This window comes from Oryctolagus cuniculus, chromosome 4 (assembly GCF_964237555.1).
Source record: "Oryctolagus cuniculus chromosome 4, mOryCun1.1, whole genome shotgun sequence".
NCBI classification, from domain to species: Eukaryota; Metazoa; Chordata; class Mammalia; order Lagomorpha; family Leporidae; genus Oryctolagus; species Oryctolagus cuniculus.
The window spans coordinates 140,500,113-140,516,225 of NC_091435.1; the positions used below are offsets into that span (position 1 = coordinate 140,500,113).

The following is a 16,113-nucleotide window of genomic DNA, read 5'->3' on the forward strand; positions in this document are numbered from 1 at the left end:
ATTAAGTCAATCATACTAAGTTTAGCCAGCTGAAGTAGTCTTTATCCTATTTGGTTTGCAAAGAAAAATCTCATGAGTTAGCAGAACAGCTAAAAATAAGTTGCAGGTTTCATTTTCCATTGTTCAGTACGGTTTTGAAACCAGAAGGTGCAAAACCAGGAGATTCACCAACGCCCACAAAAGGCAACAATTCAAATTTTTACCTTTCTAGCACACTGTCCTGATTGCCAGCTCGCAGCCAGACCTGGGAAACGCACACCTCTGACCCCCTCACCCTGGACTCTCAAGATGAGTCCACCATATCAAGGCACGGCAGGAAGCTGGGGGCTGCGGCCAGTCCTGGGGGCGGTGGCTGGTGTGTGCCTGTGCTGTCACATCCGGACAGGATGCCACATAGGCCTCAGCCCGCATGCTCAGCCTCAATCTTCTGTGATGCTGGGGACCCCTCTGCAGAGCAGGGCGATCAGTGAGAGGGGGCTCTGGAGGTAGAGAGCAAAGTGAGTCTCCCTTGACCGAACTGCCCTTGGCCTTGTGCAGTGCCACCCTGCAAACCCAGGTCTCTGAGGACAAGTTCAATTTCAAGACCGTCTTTCCAGGCAGAAAGGTGTTTTCTGCCTCACAGGGGAGGCAGCCGTCTCCCCTCACTGCAGCTTCAGCTGAGGCCCAGGCCTGGGCAGAGCAGCGCGCCTCGAGGCAAGCCCCCAGCTGAATGAGACTGAAAGGGGGCAAAGAAGGGTTAATCTCCTTCCATTAAAGGAGGGCCGTTTGGTGAAGGTGAAGAGAATAATCTGTATGAAGAGCAGAGCCGACAAAGAGCCATTCCAGGAGAGAAATTACTGAGCGGGCCGCGGAGGGCGATTTGTCCTCGATTTTCATCGGGAGACCAGGTCTCAGATCTTTCTGTCTTTACCCAGCTTTGAAGTGGCAGTCTCCGGGAGGGGCGGAGGGGCGTGCTCACACTCAGCGCTGTGATGCTTGAGCCTTCATTCCACCAGAGATGGAAGAGCAGAGGGTGAGGCCAAAGCTACCAGGATGCTGTGGAGGTCTAACCACACATCAGAAGGCGGCAAAATCAACAACAGGAGGTGCTCACAAGACAGAAGCCAGGGGATGTCAGCCCCTCCTCAGGGATGCAGAATGTCTCCCTTTTTAAGCTTGCTTTTTTTTTTATATAAAAAATTTGCTTTTAATAACTTTTCCTTCAAGCAGTGTCAAATTTGCAAGAAGTTACAAAAAGAGTTCAGTAAGTGTGGCCTTTATCTAGCTTCCCTGGTGATGTTTCACTTACCAGTAGTTCATTGTCTAAACCAAGAAATGTACTCAGGTACAGATCTTCATTTGATTTTGCCTCTGTGTGTATGTCCACAGTTGTATGAAACACTACTGCATGTAGAGACTGGAGTAACCACCATCACAACCAGGAGATACAACAATTCCTTCACCACAACCCGTGAACTGACTGACAGGAGGGACACCCTTCCCCCCAGCCTCACCCTTGGCAACCACTCATTCTCTCTCACTGTGAAGTCGGTCACTTTGAGGATGTTCTAAACGTGGAGAAAAGCAGTATAGAAGCCTTTGCAATTGACTCTCTTTCACCTAGCACAATACCCTTGTGATCTATTCCCGGGGTGTTTGAAGAGTGTGTACCTTCTTATTGCTGCATAGTATCCAAGGTGAGGGTGTGCCACAGTTTGTTATCCATGCACATGTTGCAAAACATTCGACTAGCTTTTAGTTTTCAGTATTACCCATAGGGCTGCTACGAACATTCACATACAGGTTACTGTGATCCTGAGTCTTCACATCTCTCATTTAAATACCCGAGACTGGGACTGCTGGATCATACAGTAACTATACACTTGACTTTATAAGATGCTGCCAAACTGTTTATGACAGTGGTAGCACCATGCCTATCAACCATGTACGCCAGATCCATGCTCACCAGTGTTTGGCTGTATCAGTCTACTTTAGCCACTCTGATGGATGTATAGAGACTCCTTCTGATGGTCCACAATCAAGATGGCAGTAATAAAGTGTGAGGATTTCAAACCTTGGATATCTTTCACTATCTAGCTTTCCTTACAATTGTCTATACAGCAGTCTGGAACATAAGACATGTAGGTGATGGAAAAATGGGTTGGTCTCTCCAGACACGAGGTTGCTCCTGACTGCAGTGGTGGGACACTGCCATCTGGGCTGGCAAGAGCTCTTTGAGGCAGTACTGCTTGGACCAGAAGGCAGACTGGGTCCCAGCAGCACACATGGCCATGGAGTGGGAGAAGTGATATGACAGCCACAGGGTGAGGACAGCTTTGGCCAGAGCCCATGTGATGATTTTTATTCCTAAAGTTAGTTATTAGCATAGCGTGAAGGGAGGTTAAAGATGGAGTCAACATGGACAGGAACCAACAATGGCACCTGTCAAATCTCAGGACCCACTGAACACTTTCTGTCCTTGAACTTCCTGCTCTGCAACCACTCAGGACCTTCCAGCAGCATGTGTCCCCTCATCAAAATGTCATGGAGCTCTGATTTCTATCTCCTGGGGAGACAGAACTGCTGAAGAAACTGCTTTCACCATTCCATAGACCTTGCTGGCCCAAGGACCCAGGTTGTGGAAGCAATCAGAACCGAATCTAGGTGCCTCAGGCATGCAAGTTGTGCGGGACATCAGGGAGATGGGCTTTGCCTAGGACAGACATCACAGTGAGGACTGGAACTGCCCCAGCCACTAATGTAAAGTCTCCCCCTATCTGTTGCATCCCTGATTCATGGGAGGGTGAAGACACTGCCAGAATCCATACTCATCATAACCCTAGAGCCACAAACTTGGACCAGGAGGTCAAGAATCAGGAGAGTAGGGATCTAGAATGGAGCCAGCTACGAGATAACGCTGGCATGCACCAAGCAGTGAAGCGTGGCGGTCACAGGCAAGTCCTCTGATGTCTCTGCTTCAGCGGAGGTGCTCCTGGAGGTGCTGGCACAGGGGAGCGATGCAGATTTAGGAATGAAGGAAACTAAATGATCTGCAGAACTTGACCGTGAAAAGGGCACTGCTGGGAGCTGAGCAGCCTGTGGAAGCAGAACTTGAAAGTCAAATGGCGCACCTGGCAGCCCTTCAGCAGCTGAGGTGGTAAAATGGGAGGAAGCAGGGGCAGTCAGATGCTATCAGGTGATGGGTGGGTGTGGTCTGACAGCTTCCAGCAGGGTTCTGCAGGCTGGACGGACATTCACACTTCCTCTTAGAAGGTGGTGAGAACATAAACAAGCTGGTTGTTGTTTTTCACCATGTTCCCTGCAACGATTGTTTTTTCCGTTGTTTTCTAAATTTCCACTTGTAGGTCCTTCCTCTCTGACCCACTGCTCCCACTTACCTGCTGATTTAAAAGGGCAGGGCAGGTACAGCTTGGGGAGGTGCCCCTGTGGATTGTGAAGCTAAAGGACACTTGTCCTGGAGGTCATACCTCCCCTCTGACAGTTGCTTCGTCTTCTTTACAACTCACTTCTGTCTCCACTGAGAACTGCCCCCAGATTTTAGTCTGGCATCTGCTCCGACCCCGTTCTGCCATTTTGGTTTCTGGCTCTAGACCCACCCACGACTCAGTTCTTGGACCTGGATCTCATGGAAGTTCCCTGCGTGGCTGCCTTATGTTCACCTGCATTTTGCTTCCGTGCTGTTGCCTCAGGGTTCCATACATACGGTCTGGCTTCGTTAGGTGACCAAGATGGGCACCTGGGCTCCCTGTCTTGCGACGTAGCCCTGTCTATCAGAAGGCGATCAAAGTTCCCTGGCTGAGGCAGGAATTTGCTTCAGGAGTTACTCTTCTCATTGGTGCTTTTTGTTTGCTACCCAGCGTGTGGGAATCTTTGGACCTCAGTCACTCCGTCTCTAGGTGACCACCAGGAAACAAATGGGCCATTCTGGGCTTGTGTGGTTTCATATTTACAACAAAGCTTGCTGACTCCCTAGCAAGTACTCTTTTTCCCATACCATGCCATGGTTAAGGGAAAACATAGAATTCAGAAGCTGAAAGAAGGCTATAAGCTACATTCTACTTTAGATAGACTAGCTTAGGGTTCTCTCTTTCTGCCTAATTCATGTTTGCTGAACTGCATGTTAATTGAACTGAGTGCAGCATGTCAACAGTTCTCAGGTTTTAATGGGCATACAAATTGGGAGAGTGAGGGCCAGTGTTTGGCGTAGTGGTTAAAATGCTGCTTAGGATGCCTGCATCCTATTTTGGAGTGCCTGGATTCTAGAGCTCCACTCCTGAGTCCAGCTTCCTGCTAATGCACAATTAATAAATAATAATAATAATAATGCACAATTAATGCTAAAGCAGCAGGTGATGGCTCAAGGACTTGGGTCCCTGACATCCATATGGGAGACCCAGACTGAGTTCCCAGCTTTGGCTTTGGCCTGGCCCATCTCTAGTTGTTTTAGGCATTTGGGGACTGAGCCAGCTGGTGTGAGATCTCTTTCTGCGTCAGAGAGCTTGATGGCACAGGGCTTAGGAACAAGCATTTTCACATGTGAAACTGAAGATCAAGGTTTTGTGGTTTTTTTTGGTCATGTTTCCTCCCCCTTTTTTTTTAAGCTTTATTTTATTTATCTATTTTTTGAAAGACAGAGTTATAGAGAGAGGTAGATACAGAGAGAAAGAGAGAGGTCTTCCACCTACTAGTTCACTTCCCAAATGGCCACAATGGCCTGAGCTGAGCTGATCTGAAGCCAGGAGTCAGGAGCTTCTTCCGGACTCCGTATGAGTGCAGGGGCCCAAGGAGTTGCTGCTTTCCCAGGCACATTTGCTGCTTTCCCAGGCACATTAACAGGGAGCTGGATCAGAAGTGGAGCAGCCGGGACTCGAATAGGCGCCTATATGGGATGCCAGTGCTGCAGGTGGAGGCTTAGCCTACTATGCCACAGCACTGGCCCCAAGATCAAGGTTTTGAGACAGACACTGACAGCCTCCTAGAGGTTAGTTCACTTGTATGCACTGAGAACTTTAACAATACTTCATTTAGGTGTAGGCATTTGTTGTAGCTATTAAGATGCTTTTTTTTTTTACAGGCAGAGTGGACAGAGAGAGAGAGAGAGAGAGAGAAAGGTCTTCCTTTTGCCATTGGTTCACCCTCCAATGGCCGCCGCGGCCAGCGCACTGCGGCCGGCGCACCACGCTGATCCGATGGCAGGAGCCAGGCACTTATCCTGGTCTCCCATGGGGTGCAGGGCCCAAGCACTTGGGCCATCCTCCACTGTACTCCCTGGCCACAGCAGAGAGCTGTCCTGGAAGAGGGGCAACCGGGACAGAATCCGGCGCCCCGACCGGGACTAGAACCTGGTGTGCCGGCGCTGCAAGGTGGAGGATTAGCCTAGTGAGCCGCAGCTCCGGCCCAAGATGCTATTTGAGACACTCACATCCTGTATCAGGGTACTGAGTTCCAGTTCCCGTTCTGCTCCACATCCTGTATCAGAGGGCCTATTTTGAGTCCCAGCTACTCTGTGCTTCTGAACCATGACTCTGCTAATGCTCCTGGGAGGGAGCAGATGACAGTTCAAGTACCTGATCCCCTGCCACCCACATGCAAGACTAGGATGGACTTTCTGGCTCTTGGCTCAGACCTAGCTGTTATGGATATTTGGGAAGTAAACCATTAGATGGGAGATCTCTCTCTCTCTCTCTCTCTTTGTCGCTCTGCCCTTTAAATAAAATAAATATTTTTATTGTTCTTGGGTTAACTTCTGTTTACCGCCTCAGTATCATCTCCAGTCTCACCCCTAGTATAAGACTGATTAGATGGCACTGATGATTAGAGGGGTTCGGACAAAGATGAAGGCTCCCCTCAGCCTTGGGAGGTGCTAGTCAGGCCTGCTGCTTCTGCACAGTGGTTTCCAAGCCTACTTGCCCCAGGCATCGGGAGTTCAGAGAGTGCCAGGAATCATCTTCTTTTGGTAGAAAGGTGACTCATCCATCCTCCCTCAAAGATTCCTGGTCAAATGTCTCTAGGAGTAAGATTAGAAGCCTTTCAGTTAGGCCTCTGGCCTAGAGTCAACCTTTCCAAGTAGGGCCTCAAAAATAATTTTTTAAGATGATTTATTTATTTATTTATTTATTTTGAAAGTTGGAGTTGCAGAAAGACGCAGAAAGAGAGAGAGAGGGAGGGAGGGAGAGAGAGAGAGAGAGACTGACTGATCTTCTATCTGCTGTTTCACTCCCCAGATGGCAGGGACAGCCAAGGCTGGGCCAGACCAAAGCCAGGAGCCAGGAGCTTCATCCAGGTCTCCCACATGGGTGCAGGGGTCTAAACACATGGGCCATCTTCTGCTGCTTTTCCCAGGCCATCAGCAGAGCTGCATTGGATGTGGAGCACAGGGGACATGAACCAGTACCCATATGGGATCCCATATGGGATCACAGGCAGTGGCTTTACCTGGTACATTACAATGCCAGCCCCTGGCCTCTAAATTTGTATACCATATGCTTTGGCTGGTTAGAAATGGTCTCAGAGACAATTTTTTAATCATGCTATAATATTGTTAAAAAGCCAAAACACCAATATTGACCATAATTATGGAAATTATTTTCAATACTTTGGCTTGACATATACTTTTATAACTTGCCTAAACCAGTTTGTACATGTTGTCTTATTTTGACAGTCTCAGCATTACATTTCTTCTTCTTTTTTTTTTAATTTGACAGGTAGAGTTATAGACAGTGAGAGAGAGACAGAGAGAAAGGTCTTCCTTCCATTGGTTCACTCCCCAAATGGCCGTCATGGCCGGCACTGCACCAATCAGAAGCCAGGAGCCAGGTGCTTCTTCCTGGTCTCCCACCCATGCGTGTGCAGGGGCCCAAGCACTCGTGCCATCCTCCACTGCCCTCCCGGGCCACAGCAGAGAGTTGGACTGGAAGAGGAGCAACCGGGAACTAGAACCCGGTGCCCATATGGGTGCCAGCACCACAGGTGGAGGATTAACCAAGTGAGCCACGGCACAGGCCCCAGCATTACATTTCTTTAAAATATCATTTGTAGGGGCCAGTGCTGTGGCACAGTGGGTTAAAGCCCCAGCCTGCAGTGCCGGCATCACATATGGACGCCAGTTCTCCTCTTCCCATCCAGCTCTCTGCTATGGCCTGGGAAAGCAGCAGAGGATAGCCCAACTCCTTGGGCCCCTGCACCTGCATGGGAGACCTGGAGGAAGCTCCTAGCTACTGGCTTTGGATCAGCTCAGCTCTGGCCATTACAGTCATTTGAGGAGTGAACCAGTGGAATGGAATACCTGTCTCTCTCTGGCTCTACCTCTCTCTGTAACTCTGTCTTTAAAATAAATAAAATAATTCTTAAAAAAAAATCATTTGTAGGGTGGGAGGAAGTATTAAGTTCTGATGAAAACCAGAGGCTTCTTGAATTAAAAACAAAACCCTGAAGTCTTCAGCTTGGTATTTTCCAAGTTGGTTCTTGACAAGAAATTAGGGGATTTCAGCATGAGAAATTATGAAGCCCTCTTACTATGAATGCTTAGCTTTGGTGAAAGTGACGTGGTCTTATTGCAAAATACCCTAAAGGGAGTAAGAGAATGTTCACAATGCTGACCCATGGGTGAAGGGAGCTAGCACTTCTGGGCAAAGTCAGTTATAAGACCTCTGGGGTCAAAAATAACCCTACTGGTCTAGGTGCTGCCTATGTGAGGCCAATGTGCTTAATCTATACATCCTCACTGTGGACCAGCAAAACCAGTTAAGATCTTGAGATGGCCTAAGTTCTGAAAAGACTACAGTGCCTCCAATTTGAAGTATACCTTTGATATGCTACTACAATTGAAAACAAAATTACTAAATTAAGGTTAAGGAAGATCAGGAAAGTTTAATATTTCCTATGATGTCTACTTGGATGCTTTTTTTTTTTTGGTTTAACATACAAACAGTTTAAAAATGTCTATTTTTACATAATCTTGCTTTGCTGGCATCACATACAAGGTCACTCAGCTTGCTGGACTAAAACTATCATGTGGTCATGGGGATCTAAGGGTTTCTTTCAAATACCAAGTATTGACCCCAGTAGAATTCTGCATATGTGATTTGGTGGTCACACATTTCTCCCCGCCATCCGGTGCTGCTAGAAATCAAGAGGCTGGTCCCTCCCCACAACCCTAACACTTACGTCAATTTCTGCATCCTTGACGCTGTGAGGAGTCACAGCAGATGGCAGTTGAAATGAACAAGCGGGGGACTAGTCATCTCCCCAGTGAGTTGATTCTGACATCTTTCCTCCTTGACTCCTAGCTTTTGCTCTTCCCCCGATGTCAACCTCTGCTAGACTGGGACTTCCAGCAACAAATGGTCTCCACTTGCCCCAGTTTTTGAGATCTGATACTTGTCCTCAACTTATTCCTATGGCCGCACCCTTCCAGCAGGCATTGTATTCCCCCATTCAATCTGGACTTCTTTTTAACTTACTTTACCAGCATAGCCAGCCTCCAGCTCAGTAGAAGCTTTTAGTTCTCAGAAGCCCAGGAAAACAGACTTTCAGAGGTTGAAGTGTTTTTGAAATAAATCAGATTTCTATTCTATTTCACTCCTCCCAGCCTACTCCTGATGTGAGGGGACTGGGCGGACGCTAGGCAGCAGTACTAGGAGAGTAAGCCAGGCATCATGTGTTGTCACCAGGGACCTGAGCTGCTGTGTCAAACTGGCTGGTAACAGGCTTTCCCACACAAAGCACAATGAATGTCCTTCAGAGTGTGAATGTGGGTGCCAGAAATGTTAAGTCCAGGGGTGAAATTCAATCACAAACTAGAGTGTTTAGCTAGATATTAACAATAAAACTAGAGGCACAGGTACCAGGGAGCTGAGGCAGCCTTTAGTCCATTTTTATTGGAGGTCTTTAAACGAAGGGCATCATAAGGCCCTCGCCATGTGGTTTCTGATATTTACCAGCAAGCAGAATACTGTAGCAAAACCAACCATGGTTAAATGCCTACATAAAATATAAAACTAGTTAACAGTTTCTCAAAAAGAGCTTATAAATCTACCTTTCATTATTTCAGAATGTGCTTTCAAGTTTTTCCTAAAGAGAAATTAGAATTATATATCAAATCCTTTGGGGTGTAGCATTACTTATCCCTACCCTAAACATTTCTGGTCTATTTTAAATGTCTTTCTAATAACTTGGTTCAAAGGTCTCTCCAGAGTCAATATTTTCCCCCTGACTAAGTGCCCCAGAGTGGGGCAGATCAGGTTGGATAGTTTCCCAAACCCTCCAGGAAAAGACAAAACCATGAGATAAGAAAACCACAAGCATTCCTACAGACCATTGGGGCTGTAGTTATGGGAGAATTCTTTTGGACAATCCCAACTAGTACCATAGCTCCATGAACAGGAGGCTAAGCCAGAACAATTCTAGACTAAGAGAACCCTGGAAAGGAAAAAGCAGGGAAAGAATGTTCTTCCTGGCTCATTAACCACTGACAGCATGGTGGCATTTGTCTAAGGGCTCAGGGTTGGAATGGACAGCAGTAGCTTGAGAAACCTCCCCCAAACTCCTAGCCCACAAAACAAGATGTTACCCACTAGGGTCAGGGAATTCTAAATATCTGGCAATTTTTCACTTTCTCTCGCTGCTTCATTCGGCAGCTTTAACCCTGAACATCTCCAAGTTCCTGTATGTGCTTTGTCAGATAGAATTCTCTCTTGTCCAGAGCGGTCTCTGGGAAGCAGCTGCCCCATCAAAGACTTACATTTCTCAAAATATTTAGTGGCTAATTACAGTCACATAACCATGTTTCAGCTAATGGAACACGAGTAAAAGTGATGTGCGCCATGTAGGCATGGCCCTCACAAGCCTCCCTGAGCACATTCTTATACTCTTCTTCCGCAGTGGAGGGCAGATACTCCGAGTGTCTTGGCAACTACAAGCTGCAAAAGGCAGAGTCTCTCTCAACCTGTGGGTCTGAATGAGTGTATGAGTTATTCCATCGACCTACAACACCACATGAGCAAGAAATAACCTTCTGCTGTGTTTGAACTATTATACATTTTGATTTGGGGATCTTTTACAGCTATTAGCCTATTTTAACACACATCCTCTTTGATACAGCTGTTATCATGTACAGAAGTCTCTGTGCCCTTTTTCTTTTTTTTTTAAAAAAAAATCTAGACACAGAGCAAAAAAGAACAATCAGATTTAAAGGTAAGCAGTCATTAGGGACAATCCACACTCACCAAACTGTGGTCACAGCATTGAGATCTCGTAGCCAGAAGATCAGCAGTGCAGTAGTCTTACTCCAAGACAGCCTCATAGACTAGAACAAAACAAAAGTAAAACATAAGACCTGAAAAACAATATACTAAAGAGTGTCATAGTTAATTTCCAAAGGAAGGGGCTAGCGATGTAGTGCAGCGGGTTAACACCCTGGCCGAAGCGCCGGCATCCCATATGGGCACCAGTTCTAGTCCCAGCTACTCCACTTCCGATCCAGCTCTCTTCTATGCCCTGGGAAAGCAGTAGAAGATGGCCCAACTCCTTGGGCCCCTGCACCCGCGTGGGAGACCCAGAGGAAATGCCTGGCTCCTGGCTTTGGATCCACACAGCTCCGGCCATTGTGGACAATTGGGGAGTGAACCATTAGATGGAAGACCATTCTCTCTCTCTGCTTCTCTTCTGTAACTCTGACTTTCAAATAAATGAATAAAAATCTTTAAAAAAAATTCCAAAGGATGTTATCAGTTTACGAAAGAATTTGCCACTGTTTTCCAGTAAATGACAAGCTTCCCTACAGTCCTTAAAAATAAAACTCATTTTAAAAACATACCCCCAATTCCTTTGTAAGTGAAATTTATAAAGAACAGATCTAGGCCGGTGCCGCGGCTCACTAGGCTAATCCTCTGCCTTGCGGCGCGAGCACACCGGGTTCTAGTCCCGGTCGGGGCGCTGGATTCTGTTCCGGTTGCCCCTCTTCCAGGCCAGCTCTCTGCTGTGGCCAGGGAGTGCAGTGGAGGATGGCCCAGGTACTTGGACCCTGCACCCCATGGGAGACCAGGAGAAGCACCTGGCTCCTGCCATCGGACCAGCGGTGTGCCGGCCGCGGCAGCCATTGGAGGGTGAACCAACGGCAAAGGAAGACCTTTCTCTCTGTCTCTCTCTCTCACTGTCCACTCTGCCTGTCAAAAAATAAAAAAAGAACAGATCTATTCGGCTAAGTAAGTTATAAGAGCACTAGATGCTGTCTCAGTGTATGACTTTTAAAGCCAGGAAAATCAGGGCCTAATTTCTATGCCCATGTGCACATAAGATTTTTGTCTTTCTTTTTGGAAACTTAACTTACTTAGGATGGAACTTTCAGAACTTGTACAGTTACAGGCTGTGCAAAGACCTAAGAGTTTTCGACCAAGTGAAAACAGAAGCATGATAATGTGTCGTTGTGTTTGGTTATCACCCTAGATGTCATAGTACAAGTAGGAACAGAAATAAGGGCCTCTACAAACAGGGAAGGAGAGAGCAAAGGAGCGGACGCCCGGAACACCCAGGACCCCGCTCTGTTGCGGCAGCGGGCCCAGGGCGCGCCTGCCATCTATCATCAGATTGCGTGTGAAAACGCCACTGGGCGGCACAGAACATATGCTTCGCTCGAACAGACTTTATTTTTATGTCTGATCACTGGGTGTTAAGATCCGGGAAGCAAGTTGTCCGGAACTCTGAACAAACACTCCAGCAGTTCGAAACAGGGTACTCAGCCAAAAGGAAACAAAACGACGGCTGGTGTGGAGAAGCAAGCACCAGACTGGCCATTTTCCTCAGGGTTTCAGTCTCAGTAACAGTGTGTGAGTGCGTGTGTGTGCGTGTTCCCATGCAGAAGAGCGAGCGCAGACCCCTTTAGGAGCTTATTTTGAGGGTCTCCCGAATGCAACACCCACACCCCTCCAGGCCTGGTCCCGCCAAGCCCAGGCATCAGCGGTCAAGATGGCCGCCCGCAGCGCAGGCGCAGAGCGCAGAGCGCGGGGCCGGGGGCGGGCCTTCACTTACGCGCAGGCGCGGCTCGTGGGAGGTGCGGAGGCGGCCCCCCGGCTGGGCTCGGCGCTGTCCCTGTGGTCTCGCCGTCTGGGCTTCACTGCTCGTCCACGTCAGCTCCACATGTTTTTCTGATGATGTCACGCATTCTGACTTCTATATTCTGAAAGTTGATCTACAAGGAAAACCTTCCATGAGGTTTGAAGAGAAAGGAGAAGCAAGGTGTGCCGTGGGGAGGCGCAGAGGGGGAGGAAGGCAGTTAGTTGCCTCCTTATTTTGAGATTTGCTGCAGCTGCAAGTGCCACGCCCCAGCTGGTTTCCTGGCTGCAGAGGGAGGCCAGTGGCTGGGCGTGGGTGACGTCAGGGCCCGGCCTGAGTCATCGCCAGCGGCCCGGCTGCCCTGCCACTCGGAAGGGGACAAAAGGAACCTTTGATGTCCAGAGGCCCTCCTCTCGCACAGTGGCCAGCGCCAGCAGCAGGCCCGAGAACATTCCTGCTGCCTCCCCACCCCCAGCCGCCGTCCCCACTTCAGGAACTGTTCCCGGCAGATTCCACAAGGCCTTCCCAAAGGACATCCTCTCCTGAACGGCAGGGGCATGGCCGCTGTCTGGCAGAGAGAGGAGGGGAAGGGGAGGAGGAGGGTGTTTACCTGGGACCTCTCCCATTTCCCCCTCTGCCATTCTTCCGCTTCCTGCGGCACCCGCTGTACCCGGGGAGTGGAAGGGGCATTAGCAGAGACGTGGAATGCGGGAAGGCTCTCCTGTTAGCAGAAGGCAGCGCCCGGGGGCTGTACTCCTCTGCCTTTGTGCTAGGGGCCGTGAGCCCCACACCCTGCTCTCCGCGTGCTAAGATGAGCTGGCTTTTCCTGGATTTGAGAGGGCACCACTCCTTAACAGGGATCTTTATATCCCAGTGCCTGGCATGCAGCTCAGAAAATATATGACGAACGAATATTTTAAAATTCAATAGTAGAGGGGCTAGCGTTGTGGCCTAGTGGGTTAAGCTGCTGCCTGCGATGGGGAGCATCAGTGGCTGGCATCCGAGTTCCAGTCCTGGCTGCTCCACTTCTGATCCAGCTCCCTGCAAATGCACCTGGGAAAGCAGCAGAAGATGGCCCAAGCACTTGGGCCCCTGCACCCATGTGGGAGTCCTGGATGAAGCTCCTGGCTCCTGGCTTTGGCCTAGCCCAGCCCTGGCCATTCAAGACATTTGGGGAGTGTACCTGCTGATGGAAGACTTCTCTGTCTCTCCTTCTCTGTAAATCTGCCTTTCAAATAAATAAATTACTAAATCTTAAAATAAAACAGAGCACATGTATTGCATACCTAGAGGGAATGTTCAAGCCTCTGTGCTAAGTGCTTTACAAAGGTCATTTCATTCAGTGGTATTATCATTAGGAAGGTTCTGTGATTATTCCCAGTTGTAGAGATGAGGAAACAGATGCTCAGAGAGGTTAAGACACTTCCCCAAAGTCTCACAGCTGGTTAGTGGTAGAGCCTGATTGTTGCATCTCAAAATTTGTGTTCTTAACCCCGTGCTGATTGGCTGGAATGAATGAAGGAATCTTGACCAAGGGCACCCTGCCCGGGAGAAGGAGATAAGGATAAAGACAGACTTGAAACCAATGCGGCAAGGAAATAATGGAACACGTAGGGATGTTCTGTCTAGTTACCTGGGCTTCAGGCCATCTTGATGGGTCAGTGTGCAGGCCCCAGTCTTGGCAGGAGGCCGGAGGACGAGTCTGTCATCAGGCACAAGTGGGGATGAGAGGCTAAGACCAGGAGACAGCCAGGGAAGACTGGTGGAGGCAGCCCTGTGGTGTGCAGTGAAAGCAGTGTCCAGGAGCCATGGTGGACAGAACACTCCGGAGAGGGCCAAGGCCCAAGCTTGTGCTTGCCGTCTCCTGGCCTCATGGCTGTGCATGGGAGGGTCAGTGAAGTGATAGGGGCAGGTCTGGGCCAAGCAAGAAGACTGAAAGGGAGATAGATGATGGTGCTCCCAAGACAAGACCCAGAAAAGGAGGTGGACCCACGCAGTGCTTTCTGAATAGAGGAGGAGCTGTGAGAGACCGGGAGCACAGCAAGACGCAACAGTGTCATCACTTGCTACTCTCAGCACTACCCTGTCAGGAATCCGCCGCTTCTGTGGGGCTGGGTGAGGATTCCAGCAAGGGCCCAAGTGAAGGCAAGGAGGGGCGGCAAGAAGAGAGCATCCGTGTAGTGGGGGGCTGGGGCTGGGGCACGGGTGACCTCAGAGGCACCTTCTCCCTCTGTGGTTTCCGGTTCTGTGGTTTGTACTTTTCCATGATTCTCTTAGGGTTAATCTCTCATTCCAAGACGAAGATAAAAGCCAGGATTCCCAGACCCTTGCCGAAGGGGTGGCCTCCTGAGTATGCTGCCCTATCTTTTGCCTTCCCTCTGTGGCGTGGGGACCCCTTGCCTGGGCTCAGGAAGTCTGCCTCTGATGGCTCGGGACGCTGTGTTCCTGGGAGCTGTGCCAGTTGCCACTCTGGAATTATGCTTGTTCTGTATATGTGTGGAGGTGAGGAGGGTCTCAATTCCCAGACAGGTGGAATTAGTGGGACGAATTTCCTAAGACGACACAGTCTTTTAATCCAGGGAGCAGCAACGACTGACCAGGTTCATGTCAACATGCACACAGAGTCTGACCTTGGGCTGAGGAAAGTGCTGTAAGTTCCAGGCATTTTTGGCAGAAGCCTTGTTTATTCTTTTCTGCCCTCTCTACAGAAAATGCCTTTGGGCACCTCCCTGCTCTGTTTCCCCAAAGGCTCCGTGGCCTTGCTTGCTTCACATACACATGCATTTATTGCTCTAACAAGATGAAGAGAGGCTGCTTATTTCTTCACTGTACCTCGTGGGATGAGGATAATGTGAACAGAAAAGGCAAGGAAAGAAGCAGAAATGGGCTGGCGCTGCAGCTCAGTAGGCTAATCCTCCACCTTGCGGCGCCGGCACCCCGGGTTCTAGTCCCGGTCGGGGCGCTGGATTCTGTCCTGGTTGCCCCTGTTCCAGGCCAGCTCTCTGCTGTGGCCAGGGAGTGCAGTGGAGGATGGCCCAAGTACTTGGGCCCTGCACCCCATGGGAGACCAGGAGAAGCACCTGGCTCTTGCCTTCGGATCAGCGCGGTGCGCCAGCCGCGGCGGCCATTGGAGGGTGAACCAACAGCAAAGGAAGACCTTTCTCTCTGTCTCTCTTTCTCACTGTCCACTCTGCCAGTCAAAAAAAAAAAAAAAAAAGAAGCAGAAATGATCATCCGTAAGCTGAAGCACTGCGTGCTCTGGGGTTGATACAGTGAGGATAACGTCTGCAGCACACAGGGTTAAAGCCCCAGTCTGTGTTGCAGGCAGCCCATACAGGTGTGGCTTTGAGTCCCAGCTGCTCCACTTCTGATCCAGCTCCCTGCTAATGCTCTTGGGAAAGCAGTGGAGGATGCACCCATGTTGGAGACGGGGAAGAAGCTCCTGACACCTGGCTTCAGATCAGCTCAGCTCAGGCCATTGTGGTCATTTGGAGAGTGAACCAGTGAATGGAAGATCTCTCTCTCTCTCGCTCTCTCACTCTCTCTCTCTCTCTCCATCTCTAGCTCTTTCAAATAAATTTTTTAAAAAAGAAAAGAAATTGTCCTTGTCCCACTGAATAAATTTTTAAAAAGAAATCTGGGAACTGGGCAAACCATGTACTTGGAGATGTGGAGAAGTCAGCACAATGATTCCCTGGGTCTCCACCCTGTCTTAAGCATTATCTGCCTTTGCTACAATAAGTGCAGCTATGTACTGGGAATTAAAACAATGACAACATAAAACCTTTATGAGTTTAAGGAATTACATGGAAGATTTCTCTATACTTGCTGCCTCCAATTTATATTTCTCTATACTCACTGCCTCGAATTTCTCTCATTTCATTCATCCTATTTAAATTCTTAAGATATAATTTATAGACCATAAAGTTTACCCACTTAGAATGTACAATTAAGTGGATTTTTAGTATATAATTGTATGAATCATAATTTAATTTTGTATTTTTGTTACTCCCAAAAGAAATATTATACCTCTGGGCCATCACTCCTCATCTCCACCCATGC

At 48.8% G+C, this 16,113-nt stretch overlaps 1 long non-coding RNA gene and 1 pseudogene across 2 annotated transcripts in view; both read right to left on the reverse strand.

The window, feature by feature from the left end:
• The window catches only part of ZBTB38 (zinc finger and BTB domain containing 38), a 112,758-nt gene extending 100,672 nt beyond the window's left edge, over window positions 1-12,086 (reverse strand). Inside the window, exons 1-2 of one of the 2 annotated variants that reach the window (XR_001794623.3) lie at window positions 12,028-12,086; window positions 10,227-10,306 (exon numbers count right to left, since the gene is read on the reverse strand). This is a non-coding gene — a long non-coding RNA (zinc finger and BTB domain containing 38). Of the gene's footprint in view, window positions 1-10,226; window positions 10,307-12,027 lie in introns of those variants that run through there. The other variant, XR_001794622.3, reaches the window with a different exon arrangement.
• The window catches only part of LOC127482692 (non-histone chromosomal protein HMG-17 pseudogene), an 85,054-nt pseudogene that overhangs the window by 9,274 nt on the left and 59,667 nt on the right, over window positions 1-16,113 (reverse strand).